This window comes from Theropithecus gelada, chromosome 8 (assembly GCF_003255815.1).
Source record: "Theropithecus gelada isolate Dixy chromosome 8, Tgel_1.0, whole genome shotgun sequence".
Lineage (NCBI taxonomy): Eukaryota > Metazoa > Chordata > Mammalia > Primates > Cercopithecidae > Theropithecus > Theropithecus gelada.
In genome coordinates, this window is record NC_037676.1 from 71343616 (window position 1) to 71366892 (window position 23277).

Here is a 23277-nt window from a genome sequence, read left to right on the forward strand (position 1 = left end):
TTATGTGAGGGTGAATAAAATAAAGACTTTGGCAATCTTGGATCTCAGTCTACCTCCAGAAGACCTAGAGTACTAGATTTTATAAAATATGCAGGAGCTTTACCTCTGCTTTTTGCAAACAGCTTTGCAATTATTTTCTGTTTGTCAATCTGTCCTATTGAAAAATGTGGCTGACATCAACTTTTGCCTCATGTTTATGCTAGACAGTACTTTCTTTGAAAGACCTAGAAAATCAAATAGTCAGAACATGGGGATTTCAAATAAACCTGATTGTTTCCCCGACATGCTCCTTCTGGCCTGTATAGCATGCTACTGTACCTCCAGTAGAAGGTGGTCAAAATCTTGAAGACAGGTGCAACAAATCACACAGCCTCTCTCTTTTTACTATGTAGGCAACTCTGTTTGGCAAATGGTAATGGCAGAGGAGTCAAAGTGGGAGAAAAATGAAAGTAAAGGCTGAAGTACGTCAAAAAGAATTGTTTGTGTCCTTTTCTCCTCACTTTCTTTGACAATCAAAATTTGGGCTCATGTAACTTCTTTTTATCTCAATAGCAATTGTATAATGTCTCAGAACAGAGTTTAAAACTCCTTTTTACATGAAGCAACAGAAATTAACAGATATCCTACTCTCAGAGGAATAAAAAATATTAATACCATTCCAAATATTTCATATGTTTATATAAGGACCTTATCCATAAAGTAATATGATAGCAAAATTTATGGAAAAATTACTTAAAAATGTGTGACTGAATTTATTTAAAAATGAGGCTTGTAAAAAATATAATATTACTTATTTTCCAAGTTAGTTTGATTTCTTTCTAGATACCTGTTTTTATGGCGAAAGTTGGAATGTGTTGCTTGCTTATATTTAAAATTGTGGAAGCTAAATAGACTTTTCTAAATTACTTACCAGTGTGAATTATCCATTTTTTATCATCCAAAACATTTGTGTTTTGCACAGTTTTTGTCTTGCATAATATAGCTACCTAAGCTTTACATAGACTTTAAATTGGAAAGGTGACAACAATGACTTATAAGATTGATTGAGCCATTATTTTACTCACAATTTATGTAACATTATGTTGCCAGAATTTCAGGAAACTGCAGACGAATCAGGCATACATTCTTTCTTCAACAAACTAAGAGACTAGTAAAGGAGAAGACATTTAGGTAAATAACTTTGGGACAAAATTGAAAGAATAAATGACTAGAAAAATGATACACGCACTGTTACATTTGTGGAGGACTCATCAGCAAATGGTTTTTTTTAAATGATTTTCACATGTGATTTATTGAGAAAAGGCCACTTTAAAATAGAATTATATAATTGGAAAAGGAGAGTGAGTCATGTTCATTCTGTAGGAGGTAATTTGAAAGGCTAAATCTTTTAAACTATATAGAACCTCAATAACATATGTGCCCATCTAAAGTTTTATATGAAACCCATATCTATATTTTATAAACAACTCTAAAACTTATAAATAAAATTCCTCAAAGGAGAATTTCAACAAAATATATCTTTTAGATATCCATAAGAAAAAAATCATATTAATTTAAATAGATATATATTATAGGAGAGAAGGTTTTTTTATTGCAAAACTCTTAGGATAAAGAAAGACTTCATATGGGAGCAATACTTTCAGTGAGTGGTAAAAATGTGTACAATCTAAGCATAAAAAGATAGAGAAAGGTAGTCCCAAAGAACGTAAACAGCAAAGACATGGCGCAAGGAACTATGGACATGTGTGGAAATGCTATATACGTGTGTTTGTACATGAAGGGGAATATGACATATTCAGTATGAAGGTTGAGGTCACATTGTAGAAGGGGTTGACTACTATGTGGCGCAGCTATTCCTGGGATGGCAGTGGTAAACCATTAAAGTGTTTGAACAGATGAGTACATGATATTGAAGTTGTTCCTTAGGGAACAGTAAACTAACTGCAGTATTTTAAATGCAGGGGAGTGTAGGGACTTATGAAAATGTTACTATACTAGTCCAGGTGGAGACTGATGATTAAATATTGAGTGGCTAAATAAAAGTCATAGCAGTAGGAAGAGAAAGAAATGGATGATAACATGACTGTATCCTAGTGACAAAAGTACATGAGATCATGGGGAAAAACTTTACCTCCTCCACTTATTTTCCCTAGAAATATAAAAACTTATCCTTGTTTTGGAAGACTTTTGAACAAATACTGAGCCATCTTGAATGATGGACCAAGTGAATCTTGAAAACAGCTCTCATTATCATTCCACATTGATTCGAGTTTCTTCTTGTTCTTGCAGAAAAAGTTCAAAGTCATGTACTCAGAGTACTTTCAACAGTATTGTGCAAGTGTGGAGTTGACTAAATGCACGTATTTCCATCTGATGTCAAACATGCTGCCAAACCTTAATTTTACAATGAAACTACAGTTTGCCAAACAGAAAATCACAGCGCCACAGTTCCTCTGAATTCCAGGGTGCCAGTTGACCTGTGGACACATGCTTGTCCTAGTGCTGGAATTAAGGAGTGCTCCTCTAGGACCATTTGGTTCACAGAATGAATAAGCCTGTGTATGTGACCTGCAATTTTTATGCCAGTGATTTACTTCACTGTCTCTTCAAATTAAGTTTCAGAGAACCTACTTTTCTTTATGTCAGTTGTTCTTGCTGAAGTCTAAATAAAGGAAATTTAACCTAATCAAACTATAGACTGAAAATAAACAAGAAAGGGGAAAAGCAAGCAGCCTATGTTATTGGAATTCCAAGGGCTCTTTTAGTTTGGCCAACACTACTTCTATTAGGGAGCCTCCAGTGGGATCATTGGTAAATGTATAAACAAAAGCCAAGTACTATCAAGTAATTGTCTGGCAATATCAGAATATTTCCATTTTATTTAAGAAGAAAGCACCCATTGGTGTCAGTGAGCATAACAGAACAGTGAGGAAATTCACATTGGCATGGAATGGCTTTTCCCCATTAAGCCATAAAGAGCAGGCTGAGTTACGTTCATGCCTTGCCAAACACGTTTCAGCTGAAGTCAAGAAAGTGGAAAATGCTTGAGTATTTCATTGTTTAATGAAGAACACCAGATATATAGAGAGACATGCAAAAGGCAGGAATTTATTGACTGACAAACATGCTCAAATGGAAATAGGGAACCAGAGGACTGGCCAGAGAATAGATTTTCCTGTAATAGCTTGCAACTGAAAGTTCCTGGAAAAGACCACCCTCCCAGAGAATGGAGAGCTACTCATGTGTGCATGGCAGAGGTAATCTGAATAGCCTAAATTTTCAAACCAGACAATTTAGGAAATTATATGACTGGAATTGTAAAGCCTGCGATTCTACTCCATATATCACAAAGCAGTGTATTTCTTATCCTGTAATCTTTTATGTATGAAGTTCCACAAAAAATGTTTAGTGAAAATTGTTCTTTTTTTAACTTTTGAGATCTTATTAATTTGAGGTAACTGGGAGGTTTGTGAATTATCCAACTGTCTGCATCATAGGCTGTTTCTAAACCAGTTATCATATAGAAAGAAAGAGACAGAGAGAGAATCCCTCAATTGAGGGAAGAAAAAAAGAGAACTAATTTACCAGTGTTTTTCAAATGTAATTAATTTACGTCTCAGAGTAGTCCATTGTGGTTGACATTTTTTCACCCCATTTTGTATATGGGAAAGAGAGACTTGAGAGGTTTAAATAAGTCATCCAAGGTCACACAGATAGGAGAAGCTCAAAAGTGAACTATTTTTCACTTAGCGATCTCTGACTCTTCTGGACCCCTAGCGTTCCCCACCACAAGCTCAGCATGCCAACAGCTGATAAGAAAAGCTCCTTCAAATTAGCCTAATGATTGGATGCGATTTATTTCTCACTGTTATTCCAATGATTATATGCAAGTGGACAGCATGTTTCATAATTTATGATATTATTCTGTGTTTGAAGATATCTTTTCCAGTCCTGCCACAGCTTAGCTTTGTGACCTTAGTCAAGTTACTTAATCTCTCTGAGATTCACTTTCTTCATGTGTGAAATGGAGGCAATAAAACCGACCTCATGGATGATTATATTCAGTGAGCTAATCTACGTAAACACTAAGCATGGTGTCTGTCATATAGTGACGATCTGTCAAGGCAAGTGATTATAATCAGCTAGGTTATACGACCTTAACAAACAGCCACCAAAATATCAAAGTTAATTTATCATTTATTTGGATATCAATCATTGGTCAGTTAAGCTCTAAATTCAGCTTACTCAAGGTCCCAAGATGAAGGAAACTTCATTTCAGTATGACACAGGCTTCCTTGGTCAGTAAGAGAAATAAAAACAATGACTCGCACACTGGTTCTTAAAACTTTCACCTGAAAGGAAACATGATACTTCTGCTCACATTTCACTAGTCAAAGAAGGTTGTATGACTCTGTCAAATTCACAGGGGGTCAATGTGCCCAGAGCCAATCACAATAATGATTTAAAATAGTTTCTACCATTAGCTTGCAAAAAGGAATGCAAACCTAAATCCTCTATAGTAAGCATTATTTAGTCAAGTCATTATTAATGAAATCTTATCATCTTAGCAAATGTAAAATCTCTTACTATCCAAATTTTTTCATTTCCAAGTTCAATTACCAAAGGATTGGAACTGAAACATCAGTACTGGAAATCAAAAGAGACACTGCCCTAAACTGAAAATCTTCTTTCTCCTACATATACTCTTCATGCAGATATCCCAGGTATAAGAATTTTTCTATATTTCCCCCTCTCTCTCTCTACCTGTTCCATTTCTCTCTCTTCCATCTTCCTCTCTCCCCTTCCATATATTATACATAGATATGTGTGTGCATATATATACATTTTTTATTTTTTAATTGTTCAAAAGTTGGAGATATAATGCCCCATTTCCTCTAAGTATTTTAGTATACATTTTCACACACACAAAAGCATGCTCTTATATAATCAAAGTATAATCATAAACATGAGGAAATCAACACCAATAAAATAATACCATCCAATTCATAGGCCCCATTCAGATTTGTGGATTGCATCAATAATATTATTTATAAGCTCTTTCCCTTCTGGTTCAGGATCCAGTCATTGAGTTGTCGCATCCCTTTAACCTCTTAAATTGTAACAGTTCCTCTGAATTTCATGATCTGAACATTTTTTGAGGCATATAGACGAGTTACTTAGTAGAATATTCCTCATTTGGGGTTTGCTTGATTCAGGTTATGCATTTTTTGGCAGGAGCACCCCAGAAGATCCCGTATTCTTCTCATTATATTATTTCAATAGATGCATGTGATGTTGGTTTTACCACTTGGTTAGCCAAGTGTCTGCCAGATTTCTACAATTTAAGAATAATTAATGATGTTTTTGCATTTCAAATATTTTAATAAGTATTTAATAAAAAGATACTTTATAACTATTTATTCTACTCCCTATCAAACATTCACAAGAGGGTTTGAGTATATTTTGATAATTTTTGTCTGAATCAGTTGTTACCATGAGGTAGCCAAAGCCAGTCATTCTTAAAATCAATAATTTCTGATTAGTTGGCATACTACCCTCGGATAGAGATTTTTCCTTCACTTATTCATTCATTCACTCAGATCAGCATGTACTTACAGATTCTTATTTTCCAACTGGTTATAATCCTTTACTATCATACTTTTTTCGATGCTACTTTTTTTCTAGATTTGGCTAATAAAAGCATCCCTAAGCTGGTTTCTTGATATTTCCCCATCATTCTTTAAGCAATTCCTATTTTTTTTTCACACAAAAAAGTGTTCAAGGTTCTTGTACATTTTTTTTTCGCTCTGATTCTGAGATCAGTTGTTTCTCCAGGACTCCCTGGTTCCTTTTGTGGGAACATAATATTTAGAAAATAGCATCTGGCTTCTCAGTATGCTCATTGCTACTGTAGTGTCATTGCTTTCTAGTCTTTCTCAGAGAATACAGTATAGAACCAGGAAACACCTTCCACACACATACACATACACACACACATATACCCACATACACACTTATAAATTTACCCATCTGTGCATCTATTTCTATATCCAATTATATATATATATATATATATATATATAAAAATTGTGAATTCACACCAATACCACCAATCTCAGTTCAACTTCAAAGAGTCTATCCTATTTCCTTCACCTCACTTATTCTTATGTATTGTACACCAGGGTCCATTGTTCCTGTCCCAGGTCCCTGAGGTGCCTAAAGACACTGTTTTTATCATAAAACAATTTGCAAATTAGAGTAAGAATTGAAATATTTCTTTCATGGTATGGTCTCGCTTTATTCACAACAAAAACAAAGAACATATTTATGAAAGAACCACTGAGCTGGAAATGGCAAAAGACTTTTCGGGTATAAATAATGATTTGTGTGCCCACAAATTTACAAAATAGCACAGGAAATAGTTTCTTAGTAAAATTTTTGTCCTTTTGTTCCCGAATTACACATAATAAGGTCTACATTAAAATATGGAGACTACATGAAGTTTTCTTATTAGCATTGAATTGAGTTCACTAATTTTTGTGTGTGTGTATATGTAAAAAAACATCTGCAGTGGGACTTTTGATTCCAGCCAAGATGGAGTAGACCTCACTCCTCCCATGTTCTCTCTTGAAAAATTATAAAAACTCCAGATATACTACAACAAACAAGCATAGAAAGACACTGAAAAGTGGAAAGACGATAGACTGCCTAGGGACCTCAGGACTTGAGGAGCAGCACAGTGGTGAGTCACCTCAGTTTTTGTAATTGCCTCCTATATATCCTAGACAGAACACTGCAGAAGCCTTCAACTGCAAACTGCCAGCAGACACTCAAAACAACACACAAGATTTCTATTCCTCCTCACCAAGATGTAAGGAAAAGGTGACCTATCAACAGAAAACATTTTTGGCCCAACTACATCCAAGCGTTAACAGAAAATCCTCCTTCGGTCCCCATGGTTCCAGTGGGAATGAGCAAGGAAGTAATCTTCCACTTTACCCCTCCACCCTGTGAAAACAAGCAGTGATGCACTCTTTCCTCCATTGGGTGATATGAGTCTTTCTATGCATGGACCTGAACCTCTACCCCCACTCAACATGAAGACTGGAAAATGTGTTGCAAGTCAGGACTAGTTAACATTCCTGGAGTCAGCAGATGCAGGAGAGAACTGAACACCTATGCGTATCCAGCAGCAACAAGACTGAATGAGGAGGTACAATGCCTTGCTACTCCACTTTCCCCCACTATGGTGTCAGAAGGGCATGGTGGGAAGCTGAGCCTCCATCTCTATCAGGTATCAATGAGGCAGAAGAAGGTGGTGGGACACAGGATCAGTTAGCATTCCACTTCCCACTGGTGTGATCAGAAACTAGTGGTGAGCTAAATTTCTAACCCACTTCTGCAGCAACAAAGGGGTAAAGCTAAGTATATCTGACTCTCACACTCACACTACACATCAACAGGGCAATTGCCTTGAATAAAAGACTGAATAGAATCTGTAGTTACATAATCTAATACCCAAAATGTTCAGCATGCAGTAAGAAACTCACAGGAAAATTCCAACTTGAGTGAGAAAAGACAATGAACAGTCACCAGCACCCAAGTGAATCAGATGTTGGAATTAAGTGACAAGAATTTTAAAGCAGTAATTACAAAAATATTTTATGTAACAATGACAAATTCCCTGACACAAATTTAAGAAACAAAAAGTCTCAGTGGAGAAGCAGCAATTATACAAAAAGAACCAAATGGAAATTATAGAACTAAAAAATATAATAATAATACAACCTGATGGATGGGCTTAATCATAGAATGGAGATGACAGATTGAATCAGTGAAATTTAAAACAGATCCATAGAATTTTTCCACTCTTAACAACAGAGAGAAAATAGACTGAGAAAAAATTAACAGAATATCAAGAACCTGTGAAACAGTACCAAAAGATCTAGTATGCATATTATCAAAGGCCCAGAAGGAGATTTTAAAAAAAGAACATTATTGAAAAAGTATTGCATGAAATGATGACTAAAAAGTTCTCAAATTTGGTAAAAAACATAAATTTACACTTCAGAAAATTTAGCTAACTTCAAATAGCATAAAATTAGACAAATTTGTGCCAAGATATTTGTGTCAAAATTAAATTTGTAAAATGTAAAAACAAAGAAAAACCTTGAAAGTACCCAGAGAGAAACAACACGTTACCTATTAAAGAACAAAAGACAACAGATTTCTCATCTAAAACCATGGAGGCCAAAAGGAAGTGGCACAACATCTTTCAACTACAAAAAGGAGAAACATTGTCAGCTAAGACTTCTCCATCAGGAGAAAATACCCTTCCAGAATGAGGAAAAATCAAAACATTCTAAGACGAAAAACCAGGATAATATATTTCTAATATGTCTACCCTAAAACAGCTAATGTAAGTTCTTTAAACAGTCAATAATGGCTATTGTGGACCATTGCTTCTTTTTGCCCTGTAGAAAGATTCATTGGAAGAATAATATATGTACATTTTGTTTTGAACAATGGTGTTATTTGGAAATCCTGACTAAGATTTTTTTTTGGGGGGGGTGGGGAATAATGCTGTATATTTAAAAGGATGATACAACATGCTAGAAAGTATGAGTTGTAGGTCTAGTCCTGGTTTCCCACTGCTGGTCTGTGACAGAAATGTGATCCTACTGTGAAGCTTCAGAATAAATACTCAACAGAAGGAGATCCAAAGACAAATGACAGAGCCTCTCTGTATTTGACTCTATCCTTGAGTTGATATGGCACCAGGTAGAAATCTGCTCTAATTTCCCCCAACAAGAGAAGGAATATTACTTAGAAATATATCTTGGAGTACTCTTCTAGAAAGAATGTCAGTGATCTGAGATCTTCTGAAGCTCAGTCCAGGACTGTTCTCCAGGCAAGAAAAGGAGAGTTTGATCGATCAATTTTGTTCAAAAAGTTCAGGGGTGAGGGTGGAGGAATAGTAGTTTGGGGTGTGGAGGTGTGATTTAAGGGGAAAAATAACTTTTCCATTATTCCTCTGTGTGAATATTCAAAGTCTGGAACACATCAAAAGCAGTTAAAAATAAAAGGGATTGTTATGCTTATCTGTCATCCCAATGCAGTTTCCATATTATTTAAAATAGCAAGTTATCTTTGGGTGACATTAGCCTTAGTGATGTGAATTGCAGTTTTCTTAATGATTTCAGGGCTTAACTATTTAGTAAGTAGGAGGAAAACTATCTAACAGAATGCACCTTAATAGGAAGAAAATCAGTTGAACTGAATAAATTAATGTTTACATTCCCTCAGTCTCTATTTTTCATCTAATATTACCCCATGCTATTAGAGCTTCAGCCAAAAATTGGGTTTTATTCATTCTGGCCCTGTGATTTCCTTACCATAAGAAATGTTCAGGGTAAGACACATAAGTGCAAATAAATTTAGCTAGCATTTGCTTGGCTGATTCTCAAAGAGGATCAAGAAAGGAAATGGAGAACACCAATGATAAACTATTCAACAGGGCATTTTGAAATTGGCAATGTTGCAAGAATAGTATTTTATGGTCGTTCAGATACATAATATGTTTTATAGAATGCTCAGAAAAAATAAAATGATCAAACCACAGCCTTTTAGGTATAGATGGAATGGCAAGTGATTTATTTGATACATAGTAAATATTTGAAAAAGATTTCAATTTATTTCAAGAAGAGTGCAGATAAGATTTGTTGAGGAAAAGATCTTCATAAGGCACATTAAAATATTTGGAGTTAGATTAGATTTCATTTTTGATGTAAGAAAAAATAAATATCTTTTTCATATTTAAAGGAGTTATTTAGTATCAGTAGATCAGCTGCTGCTCTAGTGTCTCACAATTGTCAATTGCATGGGGATTGCAAGTGCTTTATTAAATGACTTGTTAATATTATCCTCCCTCAAAAAGGATTTGTGGTGAGAAACGACTGCCACTACAAGTGAACTAGAAGACACCAGTCCTGAAATTCTGCTTCTCACTAGTACTACGAGGCTTGCATTAGAATAAGCACATTAAGAAAAAGTAACAAATTTCATTTTCATATTTCTCATCCATGTGGAAAAAAATAAAATACAAGCCTGAAATATCAAATGTGTTTAGTGGAGGGATGTTTTAGAATCACCAGTGTTTTTATTTGTTTTGAGCTTTAATTTGATATGGCTTTTCCACTTTGTTTTGTTCTGTTTAAATTCCTTAGGTCTTCTGCCAATCACAGTACTAGAGTCCTCAATAAGTTAACTGACATGATTTCCATGATGCCCAAATAGGGAAATAGTGAGATGCTGAAATAATTTGATTAGTGTAGTTTATTTTCCATATCAAATAACTTAGGTCAAGTTAAGGAAATTTCATAAGCATGAACTACTAGAATTTTAGAGGAAGTGAATGCAGTGAACCACCAAATCTCAAGGGTCTGTTTTAACCTCAGAAGTAATCCTATCTTGATAATTAATCAGTGACATAGTTAAGAATTCAAAAGAAAATAGCCTATTTTGCCAGGAGTGCCTGTCGATGTTGAAATTCAAATAAACAGAAAAAGCAAATGACCCAAAGACAGTAGTCTTCAAGAGCTTCGCTGGAATTCACAAAAATATTTCCTTTAAACAGTGCAGTACTTAGACTAGCTATTTCACCTTGGAATTTGAGTTCATGAAGAAATGATGAGTTTAACTGTTCTCCTGATTTATCTGAGTCCTTTGGAGTTTATGAACTAGAAAGAAACAATGTGACATGGTACTGGACCCAAAGGTTTACTCTTTTCTCTGTTTGATGTGATTCAGGCTGTTTTCAGAAAGAGCGATCTTGGATATAGAAAGCCTATCTTCATGTGAGATACTGTGAGCTACTCGCTTCATGACTACAAGTCTTTTAACACATTCTGTTTTCTTTTTTTTTTTTTTGAGATGGAGTCTGCTCTGTCGCCCAGGCTGGAGTGCAGTGGCCGCATCTCAGCTCACTGCAAGCTCTGCCTCCCGGGTTTACGCCATTCTCCCGCCTCAGCCTCCCGAGTAGCTGGGACTACAGGCGCCGGCCACCTCGCCCAGCTAGTTTTTTGTATTTTTTTAGTACAGACGGGGTTTCACCGTGTTAGGCAGGATGGTCTCGATCTCCTGACCTCGTGATCCACCCGTCTCGGCCTCCCAAAGTGCTGGGATTACAGGCTTGAGCCACCGCACCCGGCCTCTGTTTTCTTTTTATAACATTAAAGTGAGCTAAATTATTACCATCCCAGTTATACAAATTGGTCAAACATGGCCAGCAGTGCTTTCTGGTCATTTTTCATACTTGCAAATGAAAAACTCATTGTTAATAGATCAATATCATGACCGAATCAATGGCTTTGAGGTCTTAGAAGAAAATTACAGACCATGAAGTGGGTTGCTCTTGGGGGTTGAATAATGTACTCTATGGAATTACTAATTGTGTGGGGAATATTTGTTGAATGAAGTCATGAATGAACAAATGTTGTCCACAGAAGTAAATCCAACTATAGATGCCAGAGTTGCAATGAAAGCTACTCACCTGAAGGTCAATGTCGTTTTTACACAAAATGCCAATTTGAAGTGAATTTGTGTTTCCAATATTAGAGAACTTTATATAAGTTATGGCATTATCTCCTTAAGATCCTATTAACATAGATATTAGAGATAGTAGAATTAGTTTATTTCTTACCTATGCTTACTTTTTAAATATTGCAAACAGGAAAAAGTAAATGAGGTATTACAAGGGATCAACCATTCTAATGCCTGGGTTTTGATAACATAGATTGTATGTTCAAGTGGATTCTTAAAGGTCATACAAGAGCTACATAGGATTTCTTATTTCTCTTAAAACAACCTTTTTTCATAGAAAATTGTTAGCTTTAAATACTATCCATATACCAGTCAACACTTGTGTGCAAAGAATCCAAAATGAATGTAATTATGCTCTGATTTTATCATTCCTACTAATGGAATACTAAGGAAATCTGCTAAGTAGAAAGATTTAGTAAAAGATTTCACAGTATGATAGCTACAGTAAAGCTGACTTTTTAAATGTGAAGAAACTATTCCAGTAGATGACTAAAAATAAGTAGAAAAGTCTTAGTACACTCTATTCTGCCAGCTCTGCAAAATAAAATACTATTCTGACTTGGAGTCTAAAAAAAAAAAAACTGGGTTATTCTTAAAGAACATAAACTTTGGAAAAGTTGAAATTCAGAAAATTAGTTCAAAATACTTAAATACATACTATATTTAACTTTATGTATATCTAGTTTCAAAGTTTGGTCCTATTGCTTATTGTCGGTGACAGCAATCAGTTTGGCAAAGCCTTGAGAACATTTTTGCTGATAACTTACTTTATTTCTCTCTATATATTACAAGATTTCATTATGTCACAAACCAGGTTAAGTTCAGAGTACATGGTGTAGAAATCAATTATTTGATTCCCTTTAGTGAGCAATATTTTGGGCAGCCCATATTCCCTATCATATAGCCTTAGTATCTGAGATCGTGGTAGTCAGCATCCCAGAAACATCACCATTCCCTGTGAACAGGAACCCTTGACTGCAAAGAATCCCTGCTTCCTACCTCTTGTGACTCAACTTTGTACTTTTCCATGTGCCTCTGTTCCATGAGCTATTTCTTTACCAATCTCCATTTGAAACCTTCTGTACCACCATGGTTGTCCTCTACTGGTATGTTGAACTGACTAGCCATCTTGGTTAAGAACTGAGCAAATTCTTTTTAACTAGTTTAGAATTTTTTTTTCCAAATTTAATTTTAAGTTTAGGGGGTACATGTATGGGTTTGTTACATGAGTAAATTGTGTGTCACAGTGGTTTGGTGTATAGATTATTTTGTAGCCTAGATAATGAGCATAGTACCCAATTGGCAATTTCTCAGTCCTTAGTCTCCTCCCACCCTCCACCCTTAAGTAGGCCCTGGTGTCTATTGTTCCCTTCTTTGTGTTCATATGTAATCAATGTTTAACTTTCCCTTATAAGTGAGCACACATGGTATTTGGCTTTCTGTTCCTGGGTTCATTCACGTAGGATAATGGCCTCCAGCTCCATTCATGTTACTTCAAAGGACATGATTTCATTCATTTTTATGGCTGCATAGTATTCCATGGTGTATATGTACCACATTTTCTTTATGCAGTCCACCATTGATTGACATCTAGGTTGATTCCATGTCTTTGCTATTGTGAATAGTTTGAATAGGGCTACAATTAACATCTACATGCATGCATTTTTATGGTAGAACGATTTATATTCCTTTGGGTATATACCCAGTAATGAAATTGCTGGGTCGAATGGTAGTTCTGTTTTAAGTTCTATGAGAAATATCCAAACTGCTTTTCATAGTGATTGAACTAATTTACATTCCAAGGAGCAGCATAAAAGCATTTCCTTTTCTCTGCAACCTAACTAGCATCTGCTATTTTTTGACTTTTTAATATTAGCCATTCTGACTGGTATAAGATGGTATCTCATTGTGGTTTTTGCATTTCTCTAATGATTAGTGAAGTTGAGCTTTTTTTTTGCGAGACAGAGTCTCTCTCTGTCACCAGGCTGGCGTGCAGTGGTGCAAACTTGGCTCACTGCAACCTCCGCCTCTAGGGTTCAAGTGATTCTCCTGCCTTAGCCTCCCAAGTAGCTGAGACTACAGGAACACACCACCATGTCCAGCCAGTTTTTGTATTTTTAGTAAAGATGGGGTTTCACCATGTTGGCCAGGATGGTCTCAATCTCTTGATCTCGTGATCCACACGCCTTGGCCTCCCAAAGTTCTGGGATTACAGGTGTGAGCCACCTTGCCCAGTTGCATTTTTTCATATGCTTGTTGGATGCGTGTATGTCTACTTTTGAGAAGTGTCTGTTCATATCCTTTGCCCATTTTCTAATGAGTTGTTTGTTTGTTGCATGTTAATTTAAGTTCTTCATAGATTCTGGAAAGTGAACCTTTGTTATATGTATAGTTTCAAAATATTTTCTCCCATCTGTAAGCTGTATGTTTATTCTGTTAATAGTTTCTTTTGCTGTGCAGAAACTCTTCAGTTTAGGTCCCATTGTCAATTTTTGTTTTTGTTGCAATTGTTTTTGGAGTCTTTGTGATGAAATCTTTGCCAGTTCCAATGCCCCAAATGGTATTTCCTAGGTTATCTTCCAGGATTTCTATAATTTTAGGTTTTACATTTAAGTCTTTAACCAACCTTGAGTTGATTTTTGTATATGGTGAAAGGAAGGAGTCCGGAATATGGCTAGCTAGTTATCCCAGCACCATTTATTAAATAGGGAGTACTTCCTCATTGCTTGTTATTGTTGACTTTGTTGTAGATCAGATGATTAAAAGTGTATAGCATTATTTCTGAGTTCTCAAACCTGTTTAATTGGTCTATGCGTCTGTTTTTGTACCAATACCATCCTATTTTGGTTTCTGTAGCCTTGTAGTATAGTTTGAAGTTGGGTAGTGTGATGTCTCCAGTATTTTTCTTTTTGCTTAGACTTGCTTTGGCTATTTGAGCTTTTTTTTACTTCCATATAAATTTCAGACTAGTTTTTCTAATTTTGTGAAAAATGTCATTGGTAGTTTGATAGGAATAGCATTGAACCTGTAAATTGCTTTGGGCAGTGTGGCCATTTTAACAATATTGATTCTTCCTATCTATGAGCATGGAATGTTTTTTTCATTTGTTTGTGTCATCTCTGATTAGTTTGAGCAGTGTTTTATAATTCTCGTTGTAGAGCTCTTTCACCTCCCTGGGTAGCTGTATTCCTAGGTATTTTATTCTTTTTGTGGCTATTTACTAATAGGATTGTGTTCTTTATTTGATTCTCAGCTTGGACATTATTGGTGTAGAGATATGCTACTGATTTTTGTATACTGATTTTGCATCCTAAAATTTTGATTAAGTTGCTTATCAGATCTAAGAGCCTTTGGGCAGAGGCTATGGGGATTTTGAGGCATAGAATCGTATCATCTACAGAGAGAGATAGTTTGACTTCCTTCCTATTTGGATGCCTTTTATTTCTTTCTGTTGCCTGGTTGCTCTGGCTAGGACTTCCAGTATTATATTGAATAGGAGTGGTGAGCGTGGGCATCCTTGTCTTGTTCTGATTTTCAAGGGGGATTCTTCTAGCTTTTGCCTGTTAAGTGTGATGTTGACTGTGGATTTGTCATAGATAGCTCTTATTATTTTGAGGTATGCTCCTTCGGCTCCTAGTTTGCTGATGGTTTGTAACATGAAGGGTTGTTGAATTTTATTGAAAGCATATTCTGTGTCTATTGAGATGATCATATGGTTTTTGGTTTTAGTTTTGTTTATGTGATGAATCATATTTGCATATATTGAACCATAGGTTGGAATTATTGAGAGGTTCTTTACAAGTAAATAAAGGAAAAATATGACTCCACTCCTCGTATTTACCATCATCTGTATCTCTCTAGTATGTGCTGCTTCTTTTTGTATCAGCAAATTTTGCCCTTTATTTCAAAAGTGTGCATGTAACCAAGGGTGAAACAGCTGTCTCTGACTGATTCAGAAGTAGACACAGAACTCAAGCTATACTGCACAAATGCTTCCTAGAATTTTGTATCTAGAGCTTGTGAGAAAGAACATCTTTCATCTCTGGGGATAGAAATATTAGAGTATAAAGCCAATATTGCCATGTGGACATGATCTCCTTCTGGTGGGTACAAAAAGGAAAAAAAAATCTGGAGAAATAAAGTAGGAAACCAAATAGAAAACGCAGAAAGAGAGAGAGAACTCTGATTTGGTTTAAGGCCCAAGTGTAGCTCTTCTATCATCCTTTTGTGAGACAATATATTTCTCCTTTTAACTTAACCTTGTTTCAGACAGTTTCTGTTACTTGCAACCGAAAGTATTAACCAATAACTACATACTCCCCAAATATAAAACCTTTGAAATAGAAAAGATTACAAAGCAAATGTCTTTATGTGAGAATAACGAAAGTATGCCTATGTGCTCACTTGAAAATTGTATTTACCAGGTTTATAAGGTTTTTTTTGTTTTAATCTCTCTAATTCACTTAGACTTGGATATTTAACGAGACCACTCAGTGCTTAATTAATGATGACTTAGGTTGCTACTTTTTGTAAGGATATGGAGAGATTCTCAGTACGTTGCAGATCTTTTTATTCATTTATTTTTTCAACAAATGTTGAAACTTATTCAATAAGCATTGACTGACAGACTTGCTGCGTCATGATCAATGTCCTATGCATTGTAGTTGCAGATAAGAATAGCCCATTCTCAGAGTATTACAGTCCACCTGGGGAGGATTACAGGAACTCTGAGGAGAATACAGCTAGTATTCTGGAAGGGGTGGAGAAGTCTGGGAAGACTTTATATAGGCAATAACCTTTGAGATGTGTCTTAAAGAATGAGTGGAAAGTTTCCTGCAGTGCCTTTCCCCGCTTGTCAATTTCTTACCTTTCTTATAACTACCTTTGAAAGTAAAGATACTCAGAACATTAAATGATAACCCTAGTGCTAATAATTGGACTTAATAAAATTTTGACTTAAAACACAAGAACAGGTGAGAAATGCTGTAATGCTGTAAAACAGATTTTATAATACAAAAATTGGCATCAGATAAAACAATATGAAAAGCAAGATGAACAGAAAAAAGGTCTGTTTTGTATTTCTGGGTAGAATTTAAACTTTTTTTGTTCCAGAACCACTTTTTAAACATTATTAATAGTTCTGAAAGTTTTGCATAGGTCCAGGAACATTGCCAGGATTCCAGGGGATGAAACTATGAATCTCTTTCCTATAGATTTTTTAAATCATTTCTGTTTTGAAATTAACTTTCCACAGACTGTTTGAATTACTGATTAGTAATTCATATTATTGCATCAAGGAAAGGCAAGTTTTCAGATGATGATACTGTTTTCAAGTGCTAGCTTTTCCCAAGGAAATAATCATTCTCATACCATCAAAACTGAACTAGTAATAAAAAAAAAGAAATCTCTAATCGTTGGGAGTTTTAGAATTTGTATTTTGATTGTTTCTCAGCCTTTCTCCACATGGGGAGGGTTTCTAGCTAAAAACCCAGAAGACCTGCTAGACCAATTCTAAAAGAGCTGCAACACTTTGTTTCTTTTAAATTCAGAAAAATACTTACACATTCAAGTGAATATTATTATCTTCAGTTTCTTTTATTGGATTCCACTTTCTAGGGAACAGAATTTAAATAATTTCATTTGAGCCTGTGTAATATTTCTTAGGACTGCATCTTTATGAAATGAAGTCTAGATTTTAAAGTGACTTGGGGGATGAGGGTGGGCATAGGCATAGTGACTCACGCCCATAATCTCAGCACTTTGGGAGGCCAAAGTGGCCGGATTGCTTTAGTCCAGGAATTGAAGACCAGCTTGGACAACCTGGCGAAAACTCATTTCTAATAAAAATGCAAAAATTAACCTTGTATGGTGGTGCCCACCTGTGGTCCCAGCTACTCAGTGGGCTCAGGTGAAAGGATTGCTTGAGCCCATGAGGTCAAGGCAGCCTCACAGAGATTGAGCTCGCAGGGATCATGTGAGCCATGATCACATCACTTTACTCCAGCCTGAGCAGCAGAGTGAGACCCGTCTTAAAAAAATAAATACATAAAAATAAAACGACTTGGGTCTCTGGTAATTATTAACATTTTTCATATATTCATGTTTTCTTCATTGTCAATGATGAGATAATTCCTGTGACTTGTTGCATGAGTTTCTGGAGAAACTCTGTATGAATAACTTGTGTTATGACATCATTTGGATTCAGAGTAGGAAGAAAGTGGTAGAATGGAACTGGATACTATTCAGACACACCAAAGAGGTGGAGGAGTGACAAAAAAGCAAAATAAATAACAGAATAATAGCAGCACACATTTGTACTTTTATACAAATGCACAGGGAAAATGTAAGCCCTAGAAGTCATTGCATTTATATGGACAAAGGTAGCAAAAGAAGTCCTGAAATTATGACTAGCTACTCTTAAAATAGAAATACTCACTTTCCAATATCACCCCCAACTTATTTTGTGACACGAATCTGTATTTTAGTAAAGCATTCTGCATGGTACTGATTTTGTCTGAATTCATTGTGACCATCTTTTCACATATTATAAATCACACAAACACACCAAAAGAATTTTCATTAGTGTAGTAGATTCCGTTCATACTCATTTCCCACCTAGTCTCATATTATCTCTGTTTTCCACACTGCCTACTTATTTTCTGAAACACCCAGTTCACTCTTAAAGGGTTGTGTAAGTTCAGCAGTTCTTCCAGCAAGTGGTTAGGCCAGCATAACCTTGCCCTGTTTCTTCCATCATATAATTACATGGCATATTTGGCGGATTGCTAAACTAAATAATGTGACATATACATGTTTTTCTTATCGTCAACTGTCTGTAGACAAATTACTGAAATTTTGATGTATTGGGTAATCATCCATCAAGATTAAACTGAAACACTCTCAATATAGTATTATAGCCAACTGTGGCTTCTGGAAAATCAACCAGTCTTTGCCTTTGCTTGACAACTAGTAAGCCCATCATTTTTTTAAGATGAATAAGACCCAATAACTTCTTATTTTTCAGGGTAAAAATAGCTTCAAATACTTTAACATAGATTATACCTGTTATAGTTTCTAATACAAATGAAAATAATAATTTGGTGTATATTTGGACCTCTACTTTCTACCTCTGTTTATTGTCAAGGTTTGAGTGTTTAAGTTTAGCCATACGAAATTAAGGATTAATTAAAATACTTTTATAGCATTAGTAAATAAGTATCTGATAGCTTATTGTCAATTAACTTTTACATATATTCTTGTGTGGATTTAAAAAATAACTATGTCTCAAGAATATTTATTCTTCAAAAAACATAAAAGTATAAGGTAAATGATTCATTAAGAAGAAAAAGGGACAACAGAAGATACATTTTTGAAGGTTCTGTTTGCTTTGGAGATTCTGAAGATATCTGAGAATTTTTAACTTGGGATTTCTTTAGTTTCTACAAGGATGCCTTAAATTATCACAAGATTATTACTTCCACATGTATGGCTAGTATTTCTGAAATAATATTTTAAGGGTCTTGAAAGAGTCTCATTTCGGAAAACAGTAGTGATTCTGAGTTAATGAAAGTCTTCAATGGTTGCAAGGTAGGGAATTTTTATTCGTCCCCCCAACTCTATTATTGATCTGATGTGCAACCTTCAGGAAATTGGTTTATCCTTTCGTCTTCTTACTGGTAAAAATGACTGCCTTAGAGGTCTTGTAAAAACAAACGTTGGCTTGATAGTGCTAAATAAAAGCAGAATTGTGTTGGCAGTTCATACCATCATGTTTTTATATGCAGTTCCTTATAATTACTGCTGGTCACATGAGAATACTTCACATATTGTTTCTGGCAATATTCACTGGTAAAGCCATCCTCCCATTTCTCCAAAGCTTTATGTAGATATGTTGGCATATCAGTTCTTCAGAAAGGAGATAAATCTTGCCACCATGCCAACCAAAACTAATGTTATCTGTGATAAGCATGGTGATTTCCATACTTCTTTCTTTAAAGGTCACTTTAGTTTATCTTAGTATCTGATATGTTATGTACACTGGAAATAAAATAATCATTAGACCACCACCTCTTTTCTCCCCAAAACAATAATGTCATTGCTCTTGGCTGCCACAAAGTGGCAGTGTGCCCACTAACTTCTCCACTAGAAAATCCAGTGTTGGCCTTTTGCACAAACCAGGACAGAACTACACCTCAAGATTGGGGTTGCCAGACAAAATACAAGAAACCCAGTGAAATTTAAATTTCAGATAAACAACACCATACTTTTACAAAAAAGCTTATTTGTTGTTTATCTGAAATTCACATTTAATAGAGTGGTCCATATTTTCATTTGCTAAGTCTACTAATGCTACTCAAGATAGGTTTGACTCTTGGAATCATGTAAACTTTTAAGTTGAAATGGCTTATTTACTTATCTATATTTATTGAATTATAGAACTCTTTAGTTAGGGGTATCCATATTTTCCCCTTCTAGCAGACTTCTATTTACCATATAGTACTAGATTCCCATGTTTAGTCTTTCATAAAAATGAATGTGTTTGAAGGCATATTTGTAGTACATTTTGAATGCTATTTCCATCATTGATATTAAACTAACAAGTACTTATTGGTCATCTACTATGTGCAAGGCCTTGGGCCAAAGGGGTCACAAAAGGTTCTACAGAAGGGGCTAGATAGAATTGACCTGACTGTTTACAATAAAACAAACAAACAAAAAATAGGTAGGCAGAATGGAGAATATTCAAGAACATTCTGGAACGTTCTAGATGGGTGGTCAGGTATTTTCTATGCACAAATAAATGTTTTATGAAAACCTGAAAGGCTTAGTTCAAAGAACTAGTTAGAATATTGAACTGTTAATATCCACTCATTCATTCTAGTGTCCAGAACAATCTTGGCACACATTATAGGCACTCATTAATGAATTATTGAATTATTTTAAAAAATAAGAATGACACTAGGATAGAATAATTAAAAAATTTTTAATTTACTTGAAATTTTCTCTTCTACTTTTAATGTAATCTCTGCAAGCTTTATCAAATTTCAACAAAACTCAATCCAGACTTCTATTATACTGATATAATGCCATTTTTTGGTGTAATATTATGTATATTAGTTGTTTACTCCAACATACCGAGTTTAAAATGGAAAGTTTCTTTTTATGTTGTCTAATATATTCAAATGTCAGTTAAAATGTAAAACTTTTACAGTTATACAAAGTGTTTCATTAAATGTTGCCCTCCAAATGTTTCATTCTACCAGAAATGTTGCAATAACATTATGATTTGTGAACTTTCCCTTCCATTTCTCAGAAAGCTGAGATTTCTGAACTTGTACATGACTATACTCACCTATGCTTCTCATTCACAAGCACATTATGTGTAAGGGGCTGTATTTGTTTATATAATTTTGCAATTTAAATAATCTACTTCTTATTATAAAGAGAAGATAGTAAATCTACAATTGCTACATTTGAAATAGCAAATCTGGAATTAAATCTACCTTGAACTGCAGATATTATCTAATAAAACTTAACATTAAACAGACACTTTGCATGTTATTCATTTATGTTAGAGTTGGGAGCTATGTGCAGTAGGTAATCATTTTATTATTTTTTGAAAAATTATGCTATATTTTACTGTTTCAACAACCTTCTATATTTAAGATTTTTCTTAATTTGAGAAAAGCTGGAGCTGAAGGCAGTCATCTTTAGCAAAGACATACCTGCAGCTAACTAGCATATGAAAAAAGCACAGTATCACTGATAATTAGAGAAATGCAAATCAAAACCACAGTGGTACACCATCACACACCAGTCAGAATCCCTATTATTAAAAAGTCAAAAAATAACAGATGCTGGGGAAGTTGTAGAGAAAAAGAAAACATGTATATACATTGTTGATAGGAGTGTAAATTAGTTCAACCATTATGGAAAGCAGTATGGCAATTCCTCAAACAGCTAAAAGCAGAACTAACATTCGAGTCAGCAATTCCATCACTGGGTATATACCCTGAGGAATATAAATTATTCTGCCATAAAAGCACATGGATGCTAATGTTCATTGCAGCACTGTTCACAATAGCAAAGACATGGAATCAACCTAAATGCCCATCAGCAACAGATTGGATAAAGAAAATTTGGTATGTATACACCATGGAATACTATGCAGCCATAAAAAGGAACAAGATCATGTCCTTTGCAGGGGCATGAATGGCGTTGGAAGCCATTGTCTTCAGCAAGCTAACACTGGAACAGAAAACCAGATACCACATTTTCTCACTTATAAGTGGGAGCTAAATGATGAGAACACATGGACACATAGAGGGAAGCAACATACACTGGGGCCTACTGGAGGTTGGAAGGTGGGAGGAGGAAGAGGATCAGGAAAAATAACTAATGAGTACTAGACTTAATACCTGTCTGTGAAGTAATCTGTATAACAATTCCCCCATGACACACATTTACCTATGTATTATAACAAACCTGCACATCCTGCACATGTACTCATGAACTTAAAAGTTAAGAAAAGAGAAAAATATTATACAGAATTTATTCTTTAATCATCAGAATGTCATTATTCATTTTTTAATATATGTGCCAGGTACTCCACTGGATGCTATGTAAATTTTTCTATATGCCACTTCTAAAAGATTTTGAAGCAGCTTATATATATCAAGTCAAAAGAAGTTATGGCTATTAATAGAGTTACAATTATATTATCACCCGAAGGTCTCCAAAAGTTGCTAAATGGGAATAGCTAATTTGGATTAAAGCTCTCTGGTGAAAAAAGCCAAACAGGATACCTGAGTGGTTACACAAAGGGCAGAGAGGTGAACTTATATTTTCTGGCAATAAATCTGATTTATAAATATTCCAAGTTGCTGACTGGTGGCAACTTTATATGTTTTGATTATATGCAGTATAGAAGGTAGGATTAACATTTTCTTATGGAAATTGAGCATCCATACTAGTAACTGACTAAATGGTAAATCCACTTTGGCATGAAGGTGGGCAAGGGAAGACAACATGGGGACAATGATGCCTGCATCTAATTTATGAACTCTGTAATAGAAGAACAGGGTATTTCAAAAGCATGGAAATTGGAGAGAGCTTGGAAAGCAAAGAATATTTAAATCCAAATAAGGACAGCTGAGGAATGAAAGGAAGGACTATGGTATGGTGGTGAAGAGCAGGTCAGAGGAAAAAACTTTGAATTTTCTTAATATATAAAAATTCCTATAAATCAATGACAATAAAACCAAGACCTAATTAAAAACAGACAAAGAATATGTACAGATAGTACAGATAGTATATTAAAACAAAAATAGAAATAACTCTTAAACATCTGAAAAGGTGATCATCCTCACTCATATTAAGAGAAGTGTAAATTAAAACTACAAGATACTATTTTTCATCATCTAATTGCTGCTAGGAGTAAAATAGCTACTAAGACAATCAATGCCGCCGCACTTGTGGAGCTTACATTCTAGTTGAGGGACAACCAATTAACAAATATACATAAATTATCATGATTAATAAGAGGAAGTGACGTGCAGGAAGATAGGGTAAGGGAAAGTGACAGTGGTGCGGGGGATTGCTATTGGTTGTTGGAGGCAGTTCCAGTGGAGTGGGGTGGGAGGCTGGGGACAAGGGGGAGGAGGAAGTGAGACAAAG

The 23277-nt window shown here is 35.1% G+C and overlaps 1 long non-coding RNA gene and 1 other non-coding gene across 2 annotated transcripts in view; both read right to left on the reverse strand.

Annotated features, from left to right (window-relative positions):
* LOC112630561 overlaps positions 1-8902 on the reverse strand; it is a 197455-nt gene extending 188553 nt beyond the window's left edge. The window contains exon 1 of the long non-coding RNA XR_003120891.1: positions 8710-8902. This is a non-coding gene — a long non-coding RNA (uncharacterized LOC112630561). The remainder of the gene's footprint in view (positions 1-8709) is intronic.
* An 8167-nt stretch (positions 8903-17069) lies between these two features.
* LOC112630854 lies at positions 17070-17132 on the reverse strand. The gene has a single exon (XR_003120984.1). It is a non-coding gene; the product is annotated as a U7 small nuclear RNA (small nuclear RNA).
* Positions 17133-23277: the final 6145 nt, after the last annotated feature.